At 40.0% G+C, this 20,273-nt stretch overlaps 1 long non-coding RNA gene across 1 annotated transcript in view; it reads right to left on the bottom strand.

The window, feature by feature from the left end:
* The window catches only part of LOC309802370, a 105,124-nt gene that overhangs the window by 10,285 nt on the left and 74,566 nt on the right, over window positions 1–20,273 (bottom strand). Inside the window, exon 2 of the long non-coding RNA XR_014293781.1 lies at window positions 19,026–19,119. This is a non-coding gene — a long non-coding RNA (uncharacterized lncRNA). The remainder of the gene's footprint in view (window positions 1–19,025; window positions 19,120–20,273) is intronic.

Raw genomic sequence — 20,273 nt, 5'->3', positions numbered from 1 at the left:
ATAATTCAAAAAGAGTCATGTGGGCTTCCCTGGTGGCGCAGTGGTTGAGAGTCCGCCTGCCGATGCAGGGGACATGGGTTCGTGCCCCGGTCCAGGAAGATCCCACATGCCGCGGAGCGGCTGGGCCCGTGAGCCATGGCCGTTGAGCCTGCACGTCAGGAGCCTGTGCTCTGTAACAGGAGAGGCCTCAACAGTGAGAGGCCTGTGTACCACAAAAAAAAAAAAGTCATGTACCACAATGTTCACTGCAGCTTTATTTACAGTAGCCAGGACATGGAAGCAACCTAAGTGTCCACTGACAAATGAATGGATAAAGAAGATGTGGCACATACATACAGTGGAATATTACTCAGCCATAAAAAGAAACGAAATTGAGTTATTTGTAGTGAGGTGGATGGACCTAGAGTCTGTCATACAGAGTGAAGTAAGTCAGAAAGAGAAAACCAAATACCATATGCTAACACACATATAAGGAATCTAAAAAAAAAAAAATGGTACTGATCAACCTAGTGGCAGGGCAGGAATAAAGACATAGACATAGAGAATGGACCTGAGGACACGGGATGGGAGGGGGAAGCTGGGGCAAAGTGAGAGTAGCATTGACATGTATACACTACCAAATGTAAAATAGCTAGTGGGAAGCAGCAGCATAGCACAGGGAGATCAGCTCGGTGCTTTGCAATGATTTAGAGATGTGGGATAGGGTGGGTGGGAGGGAGGCTCAAGAGGGAGGGGATATGGGGATATATGTATGCATATAGCTGATTCACTTTGTTGTACAACAGAAACTAACATAGTATTGTGAAGCAATTAAACTCCAATAAAGATCTATTTTTAAAAAGATGTATATTTATCATCAAAGAAAGTACAATTATGAGACAATACCTTTAGGACTACCATACTACACAGATTCCACACACCATATTGAATTATAGCATTTGTGAGGGTCAACAGAAGCTCACTCTATGGCTGGTTGGCATACGGTGGAAGGAATTTGGGGAGAATCAAATCATTTTATGATACAAGTTGGCTAAAACCTAGTTAGGAATGTTAGGTTATCTGATACAAAACTATTTTGAAAATTTGAGGTTGTAACCTCAGTCTTTAGATTCCTCCCCCCAACACCCTCCATGCCCCTGTCCTTCCCCTTCTAACACCATGTGTTGGAGGAGCAGAAAGTCTCATGAGCCTGGTCATTAATAGTCCATGGGAAGGGTCTTATCCTTCTGTAGGGATATAATGAAAACATCCTGAGAATATACTTAGTTAAATTCAAACAAAATATTTTCTTACCTGAATAAAATTAACCTGAGTATAGGACTACTTATTTGAAAATAAAAGAAATTCTCCATTTGGAGTCATTAGAGTCTCATGGCTTTATATAATAGACTTAACTTGCTTTAATATATTACAAATTGCTTCTGAAGTTTGAATTGTCACATGTTAGAAATGGTAATTCAATGTGATATCAAAAATCCCATCTGAATTGTTTATGAAACTTGATAAGCTCACTCAAAAACTCAACTGGAAAATCAAATGTACAAGAGTGTTCAGGAAATTTTTTTAAAGAGGAAAAATTTGACTTTCTAGAGAGCAAAAGATACTATACAGAGATCAAAATTAAAATCCTGGGGTACTTTAGAGCAGTTAAATTCATAGACACAGCAAGTAGAATGGTGGTTGCCAGGGGCTGGGGGAGTAGGGAATGGAAAGTGATTAATGGATACAGAGTTTCAGTTTTGCAAGGTGAAAAAAAGTTTTGGAGATGGATGGTTGCATAATAATGTGAATGTAATTAACAGCACTGAACTGTACACTTAAAATTGGTTAACATGGGGCTTCCCTGGTGGCGCAGCGGTTGAGAGTCCGCCTGCCAATGCAGGGGACACGGGTTCGTGCCCCGGTCTGGGAGGATCCCACATGCCGCGGAGCGGCTGGGCCCGTGAGCCATGGCTGCTGAGCCTGCGCGTCCGGAGCCTGTGCTCTGCAACGGGAGAGGCCACAACAGCGAGAGGCCCGCGTACCGCAAAAAAAAAAAAAAAAAAAATGGTTAACGTGGTAAATTTTATGTTATCTATATTTTACACAATTAAAATTTTCTTAAAATATTAACAATAACAACAAAAATCATGTAGTACCATCACAGGAAAATTACAATAATGGAAATATTAGGCCATATATACAGTAGCCTTCATACTGCTTGCCCCAAGCTCCACACAGCCCAATCTTCCACAGACACTTTGAACATCACTGGATATACTGGGCCAGAAAGGCTAGGGGTCAGATTACTTTCATTGCAGCCTAGTTAGCTTGAGAAGTGTTCCATTTCTCTAGGCCTCACTCAAAGCTGGCAAGCTTTTGCTTCTCCAAAAATATCCTATAAAGTATAGTATATCTGTCAAAATTGTAGGGGGAGCACAAGATGAAGAGACTTGTCTTTCATTCTGGAGCAAGTATCTATCATAACTCAGACTACTGGACTCCCAGAAATTTTACTGATATGGTAGTTCCCTGATTTTTCTTGGGATTTATCTACCAACTTCAGCATGCCTGTGTCTTCCAAGGCAGCCAGGGGACCTATTCCTTCCCACTCATCAAGCCCTCTTAGCATGATGACATCAGTGTAGAGGACCAGGACTGTGTCCTGTGGGTTGGTGAGATGATCAAGTTTTCTAAGTACAAAATTGAAGCACAAAACAATGGAGCTGCTATAAGTCTGAGGCAAGATATTGAAAGTATTCTGCAGTCCCTTCGATGTGAAAGCAAGCTGCTTCTGGTGTCACTGTTTCTTTTTTTTTTTTTTTTGATTTTATTTATTTATTTATTTTTTTTTTTGCTTTATAACAAATTTAATCAGTTATACATATACATATGTTTCCATATCCCCTCCCTTTTGCGTCTCCCTCCCACCCTCCCTATCCCACCCCTCCAGGCGGTCACAAAGTACCAAGCTGATCTCCCTGTGCTATGCGGCTGCTTCCCACTAGCTATTTACCTCACATTTGGTAGTGTATATATGTCCATGCCGCTCTTTCACTTTGTCACAGCTTACCCTTCCCCCTCCCCATATCCTCAAGTCCATTCTCTAGTAGGTCTGTGTCTTTATTCCTGTCTTACCCCTATGTTCTTCATGACATTTTTTTTTCTTAAATTCCATATATATGTGTTAGCATACAGTATTTGTCTTTCTCTTTCTGACTTACTTCACTCTGTATGACAGACTCTAGGTCTATCCACCTCATTACAAATAGCTCAATTTCATTTCTTTTTATGGCTGAGTAATATTCCATTGTATATATGTGCCACATCTTCTTTATCCATTCATCCGATGATGGACACTTAGGTTGTTTCCATCTCCGGGCTATTGTAAATAGGGCTGCTATGAACATTTTGGTACATGTCTCTTTTTGAATTATGGTTTTCTCAGGGTATATGCCCAGTAGTGGGATTGCTGGGTCATATGGTAGTTCTATTTGTAGTTTTTTAAGGAACCTCCATACCGTTCTCCATAGCGGCTGTACCAATTCACATTCCCACCAGCAGTGCAAGAGTGTTCCCTTTTTTCCACACCCTCTCCAGCATTTATTGTTTCTAGATTTTTTGATGATGGCCATTCTGACTGGTGTGAGATGATATCTCATTGTAGTTTTGATTTGCATTTCTCTAATGAGTAAAGATGTTGAGCATTCTTTCATGTGTTTGTTGGCAGTCTGTATATCTTCTGTGGAGAAATGTCTATTTAGGTCTTCTGCCCATTTTTGGATTGGGTTGTTTGTTTTTTTGTTATTGAGCTGCATGAGCTGCTTATAAATTTTGGAGATTAATCCTTTGTCAGTTGCTTCATTGGCAAATATTTTCTCCCATTCTGAGGGTTGTCTTTTGGTCTTGTTTATGGTTTCCTTTGCTGTGCAAAAGCTTTTAAGTTTCATTAGGTCCCATGTGTTTATTTTTGTCTTTATTTCCATTTCTCTAGGAGGTGGGTCAAAAAGGATCTTGCTGTGATTTATGTCATAGAGTGTTCTGCCTATGTTTTCCTCTAAGAGTTTGATAGTGTCTGGCCTTACATTTAGGTCTTTAATCCATTTTGAGCTTATTTTTGTGTATGGTGTTAGGGAATGATCTAATCTCATAGTTTTACATGTCCCTATCCAGTTTTCCCAGCACCACTTATTGAAGAGGCTGTCCTTTCTCCACTGTACATTACTGCCTTCTTTATCAAAGATAAGGTGACCATATGTCCGTGGGTTTAACTCTGGGCTTTCTATCCTGTTCCATTGATCTATCTTTCTGTTTTTGTGCCAGTACCATACTGTCTTGATTACTGTAGCTTTGTAGTATAGTCTGAAGTCAGGGAGCCTGATTCCTCCAGCTCCATTTTTCGTTCTCAAGATTGCTTTGGCTATTCGGGGTCTTTTGTGTTTCCATACAAATTGTGAAATTTTTTGTTCTAGTTCTGTGAAAAATGCCAGTGGTAGTTTGATAGGGATTGCATTGAACCTGTAGATTGCTTTGGGTAGTAGAGTCATTTTCACAATGTTGATTCTTCCAATCCAAGAACATGGTACATCTCTCCATCTATTTGTATCATCTTTAATTTCTTTCATCAGTGTCTTATAATTTTCTGCATACAGGTCTTTTGTCTCCTTAGGTAGGTTTATTCCTAGATATTTTATTCTTTTTGTTGCAATGGTAAATGGGAGTGTTTCCTTGATTTCTCTTTCAGATTTTTCATCATCAGTATATAGGAATGCCAGAGATTTCTGTGCATTAATTTTGTATCCTGCAACTTTACCAAATTCATTGATTAACTCTAGTAGTTTTCTGGTAGCATCTTTAGGATTCTCTATGTATAGTATCATGTCATCTGCAAACAGTGACAGCTTTACTTCTTCTTTTCCAATTTGGATTCCTTTTATTTCCTTTTCTTCTCTGATTGCTGTGGCTAAAACTTCCAAAACTAGGTTGAATAAGAGTGGTGAAAGTGGGCAACCTTGTCTAGTTCCTGATCTTAGTGGAAATGGTTTCAGTTTTTCACCATTGAGGACGATGCTGGCTGTGGGTTTGTCATATATGGCCTTTATTACGTTGAGGAAAGTTCCCTCTATGCCTACTTTCTGCAGGGTTTTTATCATAAATGGGTGTTGAATTTTGTCGAAAGCTTTCTCTGCATCTATTGAGATGATCATATGGTTTTTCTCCTTCAGTTTGTTAATATGGTGTATCACGTTGATTGATTTGCGTATATTGAAGAATCCTTGCATTCCTGGAATAAACCCCACTTGATCATGGTGTATGATCCTTTTAATGTGCTGTTGGATTCTGTTTGCTAGGATTTTGTTGAGGATTTTTGCATCTATGTTCATCAGTGATATTGGCCTGTAGTTTTCTTTCTTTGTGACATCCTTGCCTGGTTTTGGTATCAAGGTGATGGTGGCCTCGTAGAATGAGTTTGGGAGTGTTCCTCCCTCTGCTATATTTTGGAAGAGTTTCAGAAGGACAGGTGTTAGCTCTTCTCTAAATGCTTGATAGAATTCGCCTGTGAAGCCATCTGGTCCTGGGCTTTTGTTTGTTGGAAGATTTTTTATCACAGTTTCAATTTCAGTGCTTGTGATTGGTCTGTTCATATTTTCTATTTCTTCCTGATTCAGTCTCGGCAGGTTGTGCATTTCTAAGAATTTGTCCATTTCTTCCAGGTTGTCCATTTTATTGGCATAGAGTTGCTTATAGTAATCTCTCATGATCTTTTTTATTTCTGTAGTGTCAGTTGTTACTTCTCCTTTTTCATTTCTAATTCTATTGATTTGAGTCTTCTCCCTTTTTTTCTTGATGAGTCTGGCTAATGGTTTATCAATTTTGTTTATCTTCTCAAAGAACCAGCTTTTAGTTTTATTGATCTTTGCTATCGTTTCCTTCATTTCTTTTTCATTTATTTCTGATCTGATTTTTATGATTTCTTTCCTTCTGCTAACTTTGGGATGTTTTTGTTCTTCTTTCTCTAATTGCTTTAGGTGCAAGGTTAGGTTGTTTATTCGAGATGTTTCCTGTTTCTTAAGGTGGGATTGTATTGCTATAAACTTCCCTCTTAGAACTGCTTTTGCTGCATCCCATAGGTTTTGGGTCGTCGTGTCTCCATTGTCATTTGTTTCTAGGTATTTTTTAATTTCCTCTTTGATTTCTTCAGTGATCACTTCGTTATTAAGTAGTGTATTGTTTAGCCTCCATGTGTTTGTATTTTTTACAGCTCTTTTCCTGTAATTGATATCTAGTCTCATAGCATTGTGGTCGGAAAAGATACTTGATACAATTTCAATTTTCTTAAATTTACCAAGGCTTGATTTGTGACCCAAGATATGATCTATCCTGGAGAATGTTCCATGAGCACTTGAGAAAAATGTGTATTCTGTTGTTTTTGGATGGAATGTCCTATAAATATCAATTAAGTCCATCTTGTTTAATGTATCATTTAAAGCTTGTGTTTCCTTATTTATTTTCATTTTGGATGATCTGTCCATTGGTGAAAGTGGGGTGTTAAAGTCCCCTACTATGAGTGTGTTACTGTCGATTTCTCCTTTTATGGCTGTTAGTATTTGCCTTATGTATTGAGGTGCTCCTATGTTGGGTGCATAAATATTTACAATTGTTATATCTTCTTCTTGGATCGATCCCTTGATCATTATGTAGTGTCCTTCTTTGTCTCTTCTAGTAGTCCTTATTTTAAAGTCTATTTTGTCTGATATGAGAATTGCTACTCCAGCTTTCTTTTGGTTTCCATTTGCATGGAATATCTTTTTCCATCCCCTTACTTTCAGTCTGTATGTGTCTCTAGGTCTGAAGTGGGTCTCTTGTAGACAGCATATAGATGGGTCTTGTTTTTGTATCCATTCAGCCACTCTGTGTCTTTTGGTGGGAGCATTTAGTCCATTTACATTTAAGGTAATTATCGATATGTATGTTCCTATTCCCATTTTCTTAATTGTTTTGGGTTCATTATTGTAGGTCTTTTCCTTCTGTTGTGTTTCTTGCCTAGAGAAGTTCCTTTAGCATTTGTTGTAAAGCTGGTTTGGTGGTGCTGAACTCTCTCAGCTTTTGCTTGTCTGTAAACGTTTTAATTTCTCCATCAAATCTGAATGAGATCCTTGCTGGGTAGAGTAATCTTGGTTGCAGGTTTTTCTCCTTCATCACTTTAAGTATGTCCTGCCACTCCCTTCTGGCTTGTAGAGTTTCTGCTGAGAGATCAGCTGTTATCCTGATGGGGATTCCCTTGTGTGTTATTTGTTGTTTTTGCCTTGCTGCTTTTAATATGATTTCTTTGTGTTTAATTTTTGACAGTTTGATTAATATGTGTCTTGGCGTATTTCTCCTTGGATTTATTCTGTATGGGACTCTCTGTGCCTCCTGGACTTGATTAACTATTTCCTTTCCCATATTAGGGAAGTTTTCAACTATAATCTCTTCAAATATTTTCTCAGTCCCTTTCTTTTTCTCTTCTTCTTCTGGAACCCCTATAATTCGAATGTTGGTGCGTTTAATGTTGTCCCAGAGGTCTCTGAGACTGTCCTCTGTTCTTTTCATTCTTTTTTCTTTATTTTGCTCTGCAGCAGTTATTTCCACTATTTTATCTTCCACCTCACTTATCCGTTCTTCTGCCTCAGTTATTCTGCTATTGATCCCATCTAGAGTATTTTTTATTTCATGTATTGTGTTTTTAATCGATGCTTGATTCATCTTTAGTTCTTCTAGGTCCTTGTTAACTGTTTCTTGCATTTTGTCTATTCTATTTCCAAGATTTTGTATCTGGGAAATAGAATCTTGGATCATCTTTACCATCATTATTCTGAATTCTTTTTCAGGTAGAGTGCCTATTACCTCTTCATTTGTTAGGTCTGGTGGGTTTTTATCTTGCTCCTTCTCCTGCTGTGTGTTTTTCTGTCTTCTCATTTTGCTTATGTTACTGTGTTTGGGGTCTCCTTTTTGCAGGCTGCAGGTTCGTAGTTCCTGTTGTTTTTGGTGTCTGTCCCCAGTGGCTAAGGTTGGTTTAGTGGGTTGTGTAGGCTTCCTGGTGGAGGGGACTAGTGCCTGTGTTCTGGTGGATGAGGCTGGATCTTGTCTTTCTGGTGGGCAGGTCCACGTCTGGTGGTGTGTTTTGGGGTGTCTGTGGACTTTTTATGATTTTAGGCCACCTCTCTGCTAATGGGTGGCGTTGTGTTCCTGTCTTGCTAGTTGTTTGGCTTAGGGTGTCCAGCACTGTAGCCTGCTGGTCGTTGAGTGAAGCTGGGTGCTGGTGTTGAGATGGAGATCTCTGGAAGATTTTCGCCGTTTGATATTATGTGGAGCTGGGAGGTCTCTTGTGGACCAGTGTCCTGAAGTTGGCTCTCCCACCTCAGAGGCACAGCACTGACTCCGGGCTCCTCAATTTGGGATGATGTGTTGTCTATTCATGTATTCCACAGATGCAGGGTACATCAAGTTGATTGTGGAGCTTTAATCCGCTGCTTCTGAGGCTGCTGGGAGAGGTTTCCCTTTCTCTTCTTTGTTCTCACAGCTCCTAGGTCTCAGCTTTGGATTTGGCCCCGCCTCTGCGTGTAGGTCGCCGGAGGGCGTCTGTTCTTCGCTCAGATAGGACAGGGTTAAAGGAGCAGCCTCTTCGGGGACTCTGGCTCACTCAGGCCAGGAGGGAGGGAGGGGCACGGAGTGCGGGGCGAGCCTGCAGCGGCAGAGGTCGGCGTGACGTTGCACCAGCCCGAGGCGCGCCGTGCGTTCTCCCAGGGAAGCCGCCCCTGGATCCCGGGACTCCGGCAGTGGCGGGCTGCACAGGCTCCCGGAAGGGCGGTGTGGGCAGTGACCTGCGCTCGCACACAGGCTTCTTGGCGGCGGCAGCAGCAGCCCCAGCGTCCCACGCCTGTCACTGGGCTCCGCGCTTTCAGTCGCGACTCGCGCCCGTCCGTGGAGCCCCTTTAAGCAGCGCTCTTAATCCCCTCTCCTCGCGCACCAGGAAACCAAGAGGGAAGAAAAAGTCTCTTGCCTCTTCGGCAGCTCTAGAGTTTTCCCGGACTCCCTCCCGGCTAGCTGTGGCACATTAGCCCCCTTCAGGCTGAGTTCTCGCCACCAGCCCCAGTCCTCTCCCTGCGCTCTGACCGAAGCCCGAGCCTCAGCTTCCAGCACTGCGTGCCCCGGCGGGCGAGCAGACAAGCCTCTCGGGCTGGTGAGTGCCGCTCGGCACCGATCCTCTGTGCGGGAATCTCTCCGCTTTGCCCTACCCAGGTATGTGGGGAGTTTCTTGCCTTTTGGGAGGTCTGGGGTCTTCTGCCAGCGTTCAGTAGGTGTTCTGTAGGAGTTGTTCCACGTGTAGCTGTATTTCTGGTGTATCCGTGGGGAGGAAGGTGATCTCCGCGTCTTACTCTTCCGCCATCTTACCCGGAAGTCTGGTGTCACTGTTTCTTGAGATGGAGAAAAGCATTTGCCAAATTGATAATACATATCAGAGGCCATGTAAGAGACAACATCTGCGAAAGCAGATGCTATTAAAGTCATTGTCGTTCCATTCTCCAAGTTCTTCTAAATTGTGCATTAGCCACACTGTCAGGTAAATTGCAGATGGGAGAGAAATTATCACTTCTGCATCTTTCAAGTTTTTGATGGTGGCACTAATTGCTGCAATTTTCCCAGGGATGCAGTATTACTCTTTGATTTGGTAAAAAGGGGGAGGTCTGGGTTTTCCAACTACAATAGCTCTCTCTCCATGGATCAGGGACCCAGTGTGAAGATTCTGCTAATTTCTAAGTATATCAATTTCAACATTCAGATGTTCCTGCAGGACAGGAAGCCAGGTGTTAACCATTCTCATTATAATGCAGTTCTTTATCCCTGCCAAAGACTTGTTCATCAGGTCCTCAATAAGCATGCTGAACTGAACTGAAACTAAAAGGATGGGAGAGGTTGTTATGTAGAAATTTTTCTACACATGAATCTGCTTTTACATAATCCCACATGGAGAGATCAATGGTCATTCAGCCTCTGAGACAACCTCCCACACGGTACATACTCTTCCTCTCTCAGAAAGAAACCTCTCCGCCAACAGGGCTATGATCCTATTATTTAAGCCCAGCCACGCTCCCTTTCTCTGCTAGACTCTTTACATATCCATGTCCATAATTCTCTAGGGTAATTTCCTAACAGTGAATTTGCTGGGTCAGAGAGATTTTTCCATTCTCACCTGCACTGTGTATTATCCGCCTTTGCCAATTGGCTTCACCAAATATGACATCTTTTTGTTTTAAGTTGCATTTCTTTATGTTCAGTGCTCCATCTTGCCTCCTTCCCCTACCTTCCTCAGCCACACACCTGTAGCTGTCCCTAGAGACAACACTTTCCTACATTTAATGTTTTCTCACGTTAACCCAGTGAAATAAATATGTAATCGTCTTCAGTCACCCACGGGCATGCTTGTCCACTTAGGGAGAGATCAGAGTCAGATCAAGGAAGACCTAACTCCAGCTTCATAGGCTATTTGCCCAAAAGGGCAAGGACAGCTGGGGCAATTACTTGGATAGTTCAGTACATCACCCTGACCTAGATAACTCCAACTCATTCTTCAGAACTCACTTCAAAAGTCAATTCCTTAGGTACACTTTGCTAACCCCTAGATGAGTTCAGGCTGCCCTGTTCTTAGCTGTAATAACTATTAAAGAATTGCATACTTATTTTATTTAGACTGTAATCTACATGAGAACAGGAGACTGGTCTTTTTGGTTCATCATCTCTTATCACAGTGCTTAGCACCTAGTAAGAGCTCAATAATATTTTGTGAAGGGAATCAATCAAAGAAAAACATCCATCAGTAATTTTAAATGAAATTCTCCTTGTATAGTGGTTCTCAGCCCTGGCTGCACATTAGAATCACCTATGAAGTTGTTTTTTTTTTTTTTTTAACAATACTAATGTCCATCCCAACCATAGACTTTTTTTTTAAAGGACTCTATTTTTTTGGAACAGTTTTAGGTTCACAGAAAAATTAAGAGAAAGGTACAGAGATTTCCCATATACCATTTCACTCATCTATAAGCATATGTAAATGTATATGTATATATACATGCATCATAATCAAATACATTATTGCCATTATTATTTTGAACAAACTATTAAATCAATTAAGAATAAGAAAAATGTAATAATAGTATTTAACAATAAATAATAAATTTAAAAGAATAAGAAAAATAAAAGTTTTTGTTTTACCTTCACTTAATCCTTTGATGTTCTTCCTTTCTTAATGTAGGTCATATTTCTGACCTATATTATTTTCATTCTCTCTAAAGAACTTTTTAAACATTTCTTGCAAAGCAGATATACTGGCAGCAAATTCCCTCAGTTCTGTTGGTCCAAGAAAGCCTTTATTTCTCCTTCATTTTTGAAGGATAATTTCACACAGTACAGAATTCTAGGTTGGTGGTTTCACTCAACACTTTAAATATTTCATTCCATTCTTGTCTTGCTTGCATGGGTTCTGAGGAGACATTGGGTGTAATTCTTATCTTTGATTCTCTATAGATAAGATATTTTTTCCCCTATAGTTTCTTTCAGGATTTTTTCTTTATCTTTGATTTTCTGTAATTTGAAAATTATGTGCCCAGGTGTAGGGTGTTTTTTGGCATTTATCCTCCTTGGTGTTCTCTGAGCTTCCTGAATCTTTGGTTTGGTGTGTGACATTAATTTGGGGAAATTCCCAATCATGGTTTCAAATATTTCTTCTGTTCCTTTCTTTCTTCTCCTTCTGGTATTTCCACTGTGTGTGTTATACCCTTTGCAGTTGCCCCATAGCCCTTGAATATTCTGTTCTGTTGTTTTTTTTTTTTTTTTCAGTCTTTTTCTTTTTAGGATTCTATTGAGATATCCTCAAACTCAGAGAGTCTTTCCTCAACTGTGTCCAGTCTACTAATGAGCCCATCAGAGACATTCTTCATTTCTGTAAGAGTGTTTTCTATCTCTAGCATTTCTTTTTGGTTCTTTCTTAGGATTTCCATCTCTCTGCTTACATTGCCCATCTGTTCTTGCATGTTGATTACTTTACTCGTTAGAGCCCCTAGCATATTAATCATGTTATTTTAACTTCCCAGTCTGATAATGCCAACATTCCTGCCATGTCTTGTTCTGATGCTTGCACCATCTCTTCAAATTTTTGCCTTTCGGTGTGGCTTGTAATTTTTTTTGATAGCTGGACATGGTGTATCAGGTAGAAGGAACGGCTGTAATGGGCCTTTAGTAATGTTGGGGGAGGGGGCAGTGTGGTGAGGAGGGGAAGCTTTCCGTTGACCTGTGTCCTGTGATTAGGTCTTAGTCTCTTAGTAAGCCTCTGCCTCTGGACTGTGAGCTTCACAAGTGTTTCTCATCCCCACTTCCACCCCCTTAGGTAGAACAGGCTGGCTAGAGTGGGCTGGAGTTGGGTTTTTCCCTTCCCCCAGGTCAGTTATACTCTACTTAACTAGTTTCTTCTGAGGGCAGGTGTTAAGAAGAACAGAGTGCTCTGGCATATTTCAAAATGGTTCCTTTCCCCCTCCCCCTCCTGGAAGCCTGAGGGGATTTTTCTCTGCTGTTTACTATGGAACCTGATCAAGCTCCTGGAGGTAAATCTCATAATATTGTGGCAGTCCCCCTGTGACGGGGTCCTCAATTCCTCAGTTACAGTTCAGGTCTTCCTACCCAGCACTGGCTCCTGTAGCCGTTTTGCCTGGTGAATCTCTGCTCCATTAAGCTGTTATTCTCTGTACCTGCCTGTTGGTCTCTCTAATCTTGGGGGCAGTGGTTTACCCTGTGTCCTATCTCTCTTAGGGATCCTGAAAGAGTTGTTGTTTTCTCAATCTGTTCAGGCAGGGTGTCTCCTTGTGGCTGCTGCCTTGCCTGGGTGAGGCAACATGGGTTTTATTCTTTTCCTGCAGACAGAAGAATGGGCTTTGTGGACCGCATTGTTTTGTCTTAACACAGTGGGTGGTGGGAAATTCTTGGTTAGGAGGGGTTGGAATGGACAGGTCTTGGAGGCAACAGCCATCTTTCCTTTTGGCTACCCCCAAGTCCAAGTCCAGCCTTCAGTCTTAGCTGCTTGGTCTCAAAGTTTAAGTCAAGTCCCCACTCAGCTTGTTGCCTTCAAGACACAGCTAGTGTCCCCAATTCTAGCCATCACTTTGCTGGCAGAAGTATTGTGCCAGAATACCCAACTTTGTGACTGAATAGTTCATTCTCATACCTTCAGGGTCTTCCATGGGCCAGGCCCTATGCTAAAGATTTGAGTATGTCCACACATTAACTCCCTAGACTGTGAATACCACCCTGCAAAATAGCTATTACTATGCCATTTTACAGATGAGGGAGCTTGAGCTCAGAGAAGCTAAGTAATTTGCCTGTGGGCACATGCATCTTCTGATTGTGAGGCCATGGATGTAGCCACGTCAGACAGACCTGGGATCAAACCCCAGCCTCGCCACTGACAGGCTGTGCAAACTTGGCACACTTGTCATCTTCCTGAGGTTCCATTTCTTCATCTGTAGGGATGAATTGTTATGGAAATCAAACAGGAAAGTACAAGTAAGATACCCAAACATGGTAGGCACTTCATAACTAGTCTGTCTGTTCATTTTCCCTTCCTCCCTATTCTTTCCAGCAGGAGTAAGGTGGGCAATCAGATGTGAGCTCTAAAATGGAGCAAGGTCCACCATTCCAGCTCCTTTGGAGTACTTCCAGCTCTGGGCACTCACTGCTACACGGTGACACTCCTTTCCTGATTGGACAATAAAGCCCTTTCTCACACATATATTCCATTAGATAGAAAGGTAAGTATCAGTATTCCCAGATGGTAAATGTGCTGAGATACTGAAACACTTTTACGAGGGAGGAAACTTCTTCCCAGGAAATTCATAGTTCTTCAAGTGTCCAGCGGGATTTGAATGCCCAGAGACAGGAGATGGACTAGGCCAGCATGAGGTCAGCGTCTTCACCGTGTTCTGCTCGCATACCCATAAAAGAATTGTACACTTTTTAAAAGTTGATCTCAAAACCTTTTGTTATTTCTTGCACATTACAGAAATTGACATTTTAAAAGAAAACTTTCACATCATTCTTTTAAATACACTCAATGGAAAGTAAACACTATGCACTTTGATTCCCATTGTTGTTCCATTTAAAACATATTATGAATGAACTCATCTTTAACAGTCAAAAATTTTACATAATTCTTTTTTCTCCTTGAACTCAGAATTTTACATAAAAATATACATTTATATTTCAAAGTTTTGAAAACTGATTACCTTATCACCCTTATCTGCAACTAAAACATGGGAAAATTGATTTAAATTTAGCTAAAACATCATAATTATAAATTTTTATGTTTCTTAAACATAAAATTTCAAGTTACATTATATATCATATTTAAATTATATTAAAGTATGTATGTATTTCTTAATGAAATGACTGGGGCTTTTGCTTTTCAATTAGTTCTATAGCTGTGATAAATATGACTGATTATTAGAATGAAACAAGGGTCAGCATAAATTCTATTCCTCTTTCCATTTCTATATATGTAAATCATTAGAAAATATGTTTATATATATCAGTGGGTGGAAATGGGAGAAATTTTGTTATGTCATCCAACTTTTAAAATATTCTTGTTATATGCCCCAAATCCTATCATCATCTAATGCTATGCTGTGTCCCTAACACATAAATGTCTAACCAATGAAAAACACAAAGCCTTGCCTTCAATTTATGGTGTCTTGATTAATATTAATAACTAATATTTCAGAGTACCCTTTGGTGCTCCAGAGGCAAAGAAGCATAGTAAGAAGGGAAATGGGTAAGGTGCATTCCTTCTGTAAAGTAAGAGAGGCAGGATTATAAAGGGAGACAAAAGGAAAAGCTTCATGATACAGGGGTTGTAGACACACTACCAGACAGACATAGGGGCTTGTTTTCCTATGAGAGCAAGCTGGGCTAAGGACATGGACTTGTACTACGTAAAGCAGAAGTAGACAGAAACGGTCTTACAATATGTAAAGCAAAAGTGGAAAGAATTACAAGGATAAATAGACAAATCTATAATTTCAATGGAATATTTTAATATACTCATCTCAGTAATTAATAGGACAAGCAGACCAAAAAATCAACGAGGGGTACAGATTTGAAGAGCACATGTAATGCACTCCATGTAACGCACATGGTGTGTCTGCCACAACCATCTGTGAAATATACATCCTTCACATCACACCTGGAATATTTACAAAAATTGCCTGTACAGTAAGGCCATAAGTCAAATCTCAACAATTTCAAAGCATTAGCTATAATGCAATTAAGATAGGAATCAATAATAAAAACATAATGGAAAATCCATCCTCCCCAGTGACACATTGAGAAAAGAAGCACAGCTGGTGACCTCAGAGATGTGGAAGCTATAACTTCTTCCCATGGGATATATTAGGATGCTTCTGAGTACCTGTCCACTCAGAGTCCCAGAATTCTTGAGTAATCCTCAATCCAAATCAGTAAGAAAAGAAAAACCCAGTAGAGAAATGGGCAAAGCCTTGAGGAAGGAGTTCTCAAAAGAAGAAATCCAAAAGTCCAGTAAACATAGGTTCGACATCAGGAAAATGCAAAGTAACACCACGATAAGATACCACAGGACACTGGTCAGACTGGCAAAAATTGTAATGACTGTCAAACCAATTAGAGTAATCTCACAGACTGCTGGTGGGAAGGAGAATTGGAGCAACCACTTCAAACACCAGTTTAGCACGATCCAGTAAACTTGAAGATGGCCACAAACAATGATTCAGCTGTCCCCCTCCCCGAACAACTTGTGCTCATGCACACCAGGAGACACATATAAGCATTTTTCACAAACGGCCCGTACCAGAAACAATCCAAATGTCCATCACCAGTAGAACGGGCAAATAAATTCTAGTGGAACATATAATAAAATGCAATGCCACATTCAAATCTATGAATGCATCTTACAAACATATAGTTAAAATGAATCCAGTTTACTTTTCTGTAAACTCTATTGAACCTAACATGTATACAGAAAGGTATACAAGTTATTGTTGTACAGCTCAATGGATTTTCACAAAGTAAACATACTCTTGTTACCAGCACTCAGAAAGAAATATATTACCCCATTAGATGATGAGTTTCTTTAGAGCAGTGATAACCATGTCTTTCTTTTCTTGTTTTGTATCCTTTACACAACGCTTGGACAAAGGGTAAGCTCTATAGAGTTTGTTGAATGATACAGAGCTCTTTTGATTGGTGCCACCAAGCCAAAAAGATGACCTTGGGTACAGGGGATTTTAATATGTCCACATCTTATTTTCCTATCTGTTTAATAATAGCCCCTTGTATTTTCATTACCTTTTGACTTACTAATACCTTGCACACGCTCTATCTCATTTCACCCTCATAACAATCCTAAAAATAGACTAAGCAGGTATTAATTATCCCTCTGTCACAGTTGTGGAAATTGAGTCTCAAAAAAGCTGAAAATGTTGGCCAGTCAGGTGGATACCAGATGGGCCTATGTGAGGATGCCCAGGTCTCCTTTGCCTTGAGGCATCATTCTTTCTCCTACATGACACTGATCTGGTCAGCTGGACTCATTAGCCTCCAAAGGGCATCTTCCAGCTCCAAGAACCCATGATGCTTTGGGGTCACAGACTCCAAAAAGGAGTTGAATATGACCTATCTGGGACCAGAGGGAGGCAAATGCAGCACGGAGTGTACCAAGCAGTCCTTGATTGAACTATGCACTCATGGTTTGGGAAAAGCTCCTGGCACCCTCCTTTTTAGTGTCATTTTATAGCTAAAAAATTTAGTTATATTTTTCCTCTTTTTAAATTGAAATATAGTTGATGTACAATATTATGTTAGTTTCAGGTGTATTACACAGTGATATTGACATTTGCATATATTATGAAATGATTGCCACAAGTCTTGTAACCATCTATCCCCATACAAAGTTATTACAATATTATTGACCATATTGCTTACACTGTATATTACACACCCATGACATTTATTTTATAACTGGAGGTTTCTACCTCTTAATCCCCTTCACCTATTTTGCTCCCCCCACTTCGTCCCCTCTGGCAATAACCCATTTGTCCTCTATATCTATGAGGCTGTTTTTGTTTTGTTTTGTTGATTGGTTTGTTTTGTTTTTTAGATTCCACATATAAGTGAGATCATATGGTATGTGTCTTTATCTGACTTATTTCACTTAGCATAATATGCTCTAGGCCCATACATGTTGTCACAAATGGCAAGATTTCATTCTTTTTTATGGCTGAGTAGTATTCCACTGTGTGTGTGTGTATGTGTGTGTGTGTATATATATATGTATATGTATATATACCACATCTTCTTTATCCATCATCTATTGATGTACACTTAGGTTGCTTCCATATCTTGGTTATTGTGAATAATGCTGCAGTGAACATAGGGGTGCATATATCTTTTCAAATTAGTTTTTTGGGTTTTTTTGAAAAATACCCAGAAGTATATAGATTTGCTAGATTGTACGGTAGTTCTGTTTCTAATTTTTTGAGGAAACTCCATACTGTTTTCCATAGTGGCTGCACCAATTTACATTCCTACCAACAGTGCGTGAAGGTTCCCTTTTCTCCACATCCTCTCCTTCACTTGTTATTTTTTGTCTTTCTGATGAAAGCCTTTCTGAGAAGTGTGAAGTGGTATTTCATTGCAGTGAACAATTTTTTGAGTAAAAATTCATGAATAGGATGCAATTTATTGTATGTAAATTATAAATCAATAAAGTTAATTTTCTAAAAAAATGATGCATACTACTGGTGGTCCCTTGGGTGGTTAACCTTTCTCACTGGTCTAACAGTGACCACACGATGGCAGACTTGAACTCCAGGGCAAGATCTATGATATAACTTTAAATTACTTCTATGGGACACAAGAAATTACTTGAACAAATATAAATTTACCACATGCATGGGAAGGATCAATCAGTATGTCAAAGATGCCAATTTTCCTTAAGTTAACATGGGTTTTTTCATCTGTATATGTGTGTCTAGACATGCTGGTTCTAATTTTTTTTAACAATAAGACAATAAATAAACAATAATATTTAGAAGAATTCTAATAAAAATAATGAAGGGCCAACATTCCCTTCATAACATAAAACATAAAACTATAAAACTATAGTAATTTTAAAGGTGGTACTGAAATCAATGGAAAATGATAGAAGATTCAGAAATAGATCTAAATACAAACAAAAAATGTGGTAATAAAGGTGATAGTTCTAATCAGTGGGGAAAAGATGAATTATTTAATAAATTGTATTGCAACATCTGGGTAACCATCTGGGAAATCAAGTGAACACCCATGTCTTACAACTTACATAAGGACAAATGACAAATGGATCAAAATGTATGTATAAAAAATGGAAGAAACCATCAAAGTACTAGAATAAATAAAGGTGAAAAAATGTCAATATAAGAAGAGAGGAATCCTTTTCTAAGACAATAATCCAGAAGCCATGCAAAAAGGGGCAGGAGGGGAATGTATACATACATATACATACATATATACATATATGATAAATCTGGCTACCCACACACACTCAACATACCATGAGAAAAATCAAAATGCGAGTACCAGAAATACTCAGACTATATCCCAAAGGGACATACAAATCACTGGTAGACAAATAACTCAATAGAAAAATGGATAAAAGATTTGAACAACCAGTTCACAGATAAATAAAAATGTATTCATGCATTCATCTTAGACATATAAAAATATGCTCAACTTCACTCTTATTAAGGAAAAACAAATTAGAAACCCACCAAGATATCATTTTTAATCTAGTAGACTGGCAAAAATCAAAAAGATTGATAACACATTAGGATGGTAAAGATTCAGATAAACAAGTTCTCTCTCATAGTCCTTGTGGGACTGAAAATTAGTACAGCACTTATGGTGGATAATTTGGCATTATCTATCAAAATTATGAGTATACATACCTTTTGCCTTGGGATTTTTCCTCTTCTCAGAATTAATCCTTACAGATATTTTCACACATGGGAATTGCACTGTACCAGGTCATTCTATGTAACACTGTAATATCAAAAGATTGGAAACCATCTAAATATCCATCAATAGGTGACTGGTCAAATAAGGTACCATACATACATACAGAGGAAAGTCATGTGATTGTTAAAAATAATAACAAAATTCTTAATGAGCTAATATGAAAATACCTCTGAGATAAATTAAATGAAAAAAGTATAAGACCACGTACATGGTATTCTACCATGCATGTGCCAGGGATAGAAAAGAATAGATGCTTGTTGAGATACACATACACATATGTATATAAAACCTCAGATAGTCACAAGGATCTGACAACAGTTACCTCTGGAGAGAAGGATGGACTGGGGGATAGAAGAGAGTTTTCACTGTATATGACCATTTATTGCTCTCGAATTCTGGACTATGTCATCGTATTACCTATTCACAAACATTTAAATATATAAAAATAAACAGAAATCAAAGAGAACACAGGAGGTCAGTGGACAGAACTGAACCTAACAAATCCAACCAGCAGCCCCTACACTAGGCCAAGGCCACCTCAGGGGGTGATGACAGTTAGGTTTGGTGGCAAGCCAGAGAGGGTCCCCTGCCAGGCTCGAGTTGGCAGGGAGCTCTCCTAGTGACTGACTGAATGTTCCTGATCTGCCACCAGAACCCCAGGCTGGAGAAGTCACCATCACTGTCTCTGCTGCCCACAGAACAGGCAGCTGTGGGCCTGGTCATCCCTCCTACACAGCACCTGCCAGGTGCAGGAGTGACAGGCTCTCAGGTTGGGCTCCTGACACCTGAAGTGAGCCCCTCCCCTCCAGCGGCTCTGGGCTTCTGTAGAATAACCTCCTCTGAGGAGGACTGCATGCAAGGACTGCGCTCTTGGGCCTTACCAGCCTCTGCGGACCCAACTGTCTACCTCCTTCCCTGCTGAGGCCGCCCCACGAGCAACACCCTCTTCTTTTGTGTGGTGAGAACTTTTAAGATCTAGTCTTTTAGGCCCCTTCCAACTGCACCCCTGCAGTGGTCTCCAAGGGTCTGACACTTGGCCCACACAATCATTCAGCAGACTACACATCACCCAGTCTCAAGGGCTCTCTCTTTCAGGATAGATGCAGAGCTTCCTTAGTTTACCCCACACAGGACACATAGTGAAATCTGACCGCCTCCCTGGATAGCCCTGGCCTAAA

This window comes from Mesoplodon mirus, assembly GCF_964341445.2.
Source record: "Mesoplodon mirus genome assembly, chromosome: 4".
NCBI classification, from domain to species: domain Eukaryota; kingdom Metazoa; phylum Chordata; class Mammalia; order Artiodactyla; family Ziphiidae; genus Mesoplodon; species Mesoplodon mirus.
This window is presented reverse-complemented; position numbering and strand designations above follow the sequence as displayed.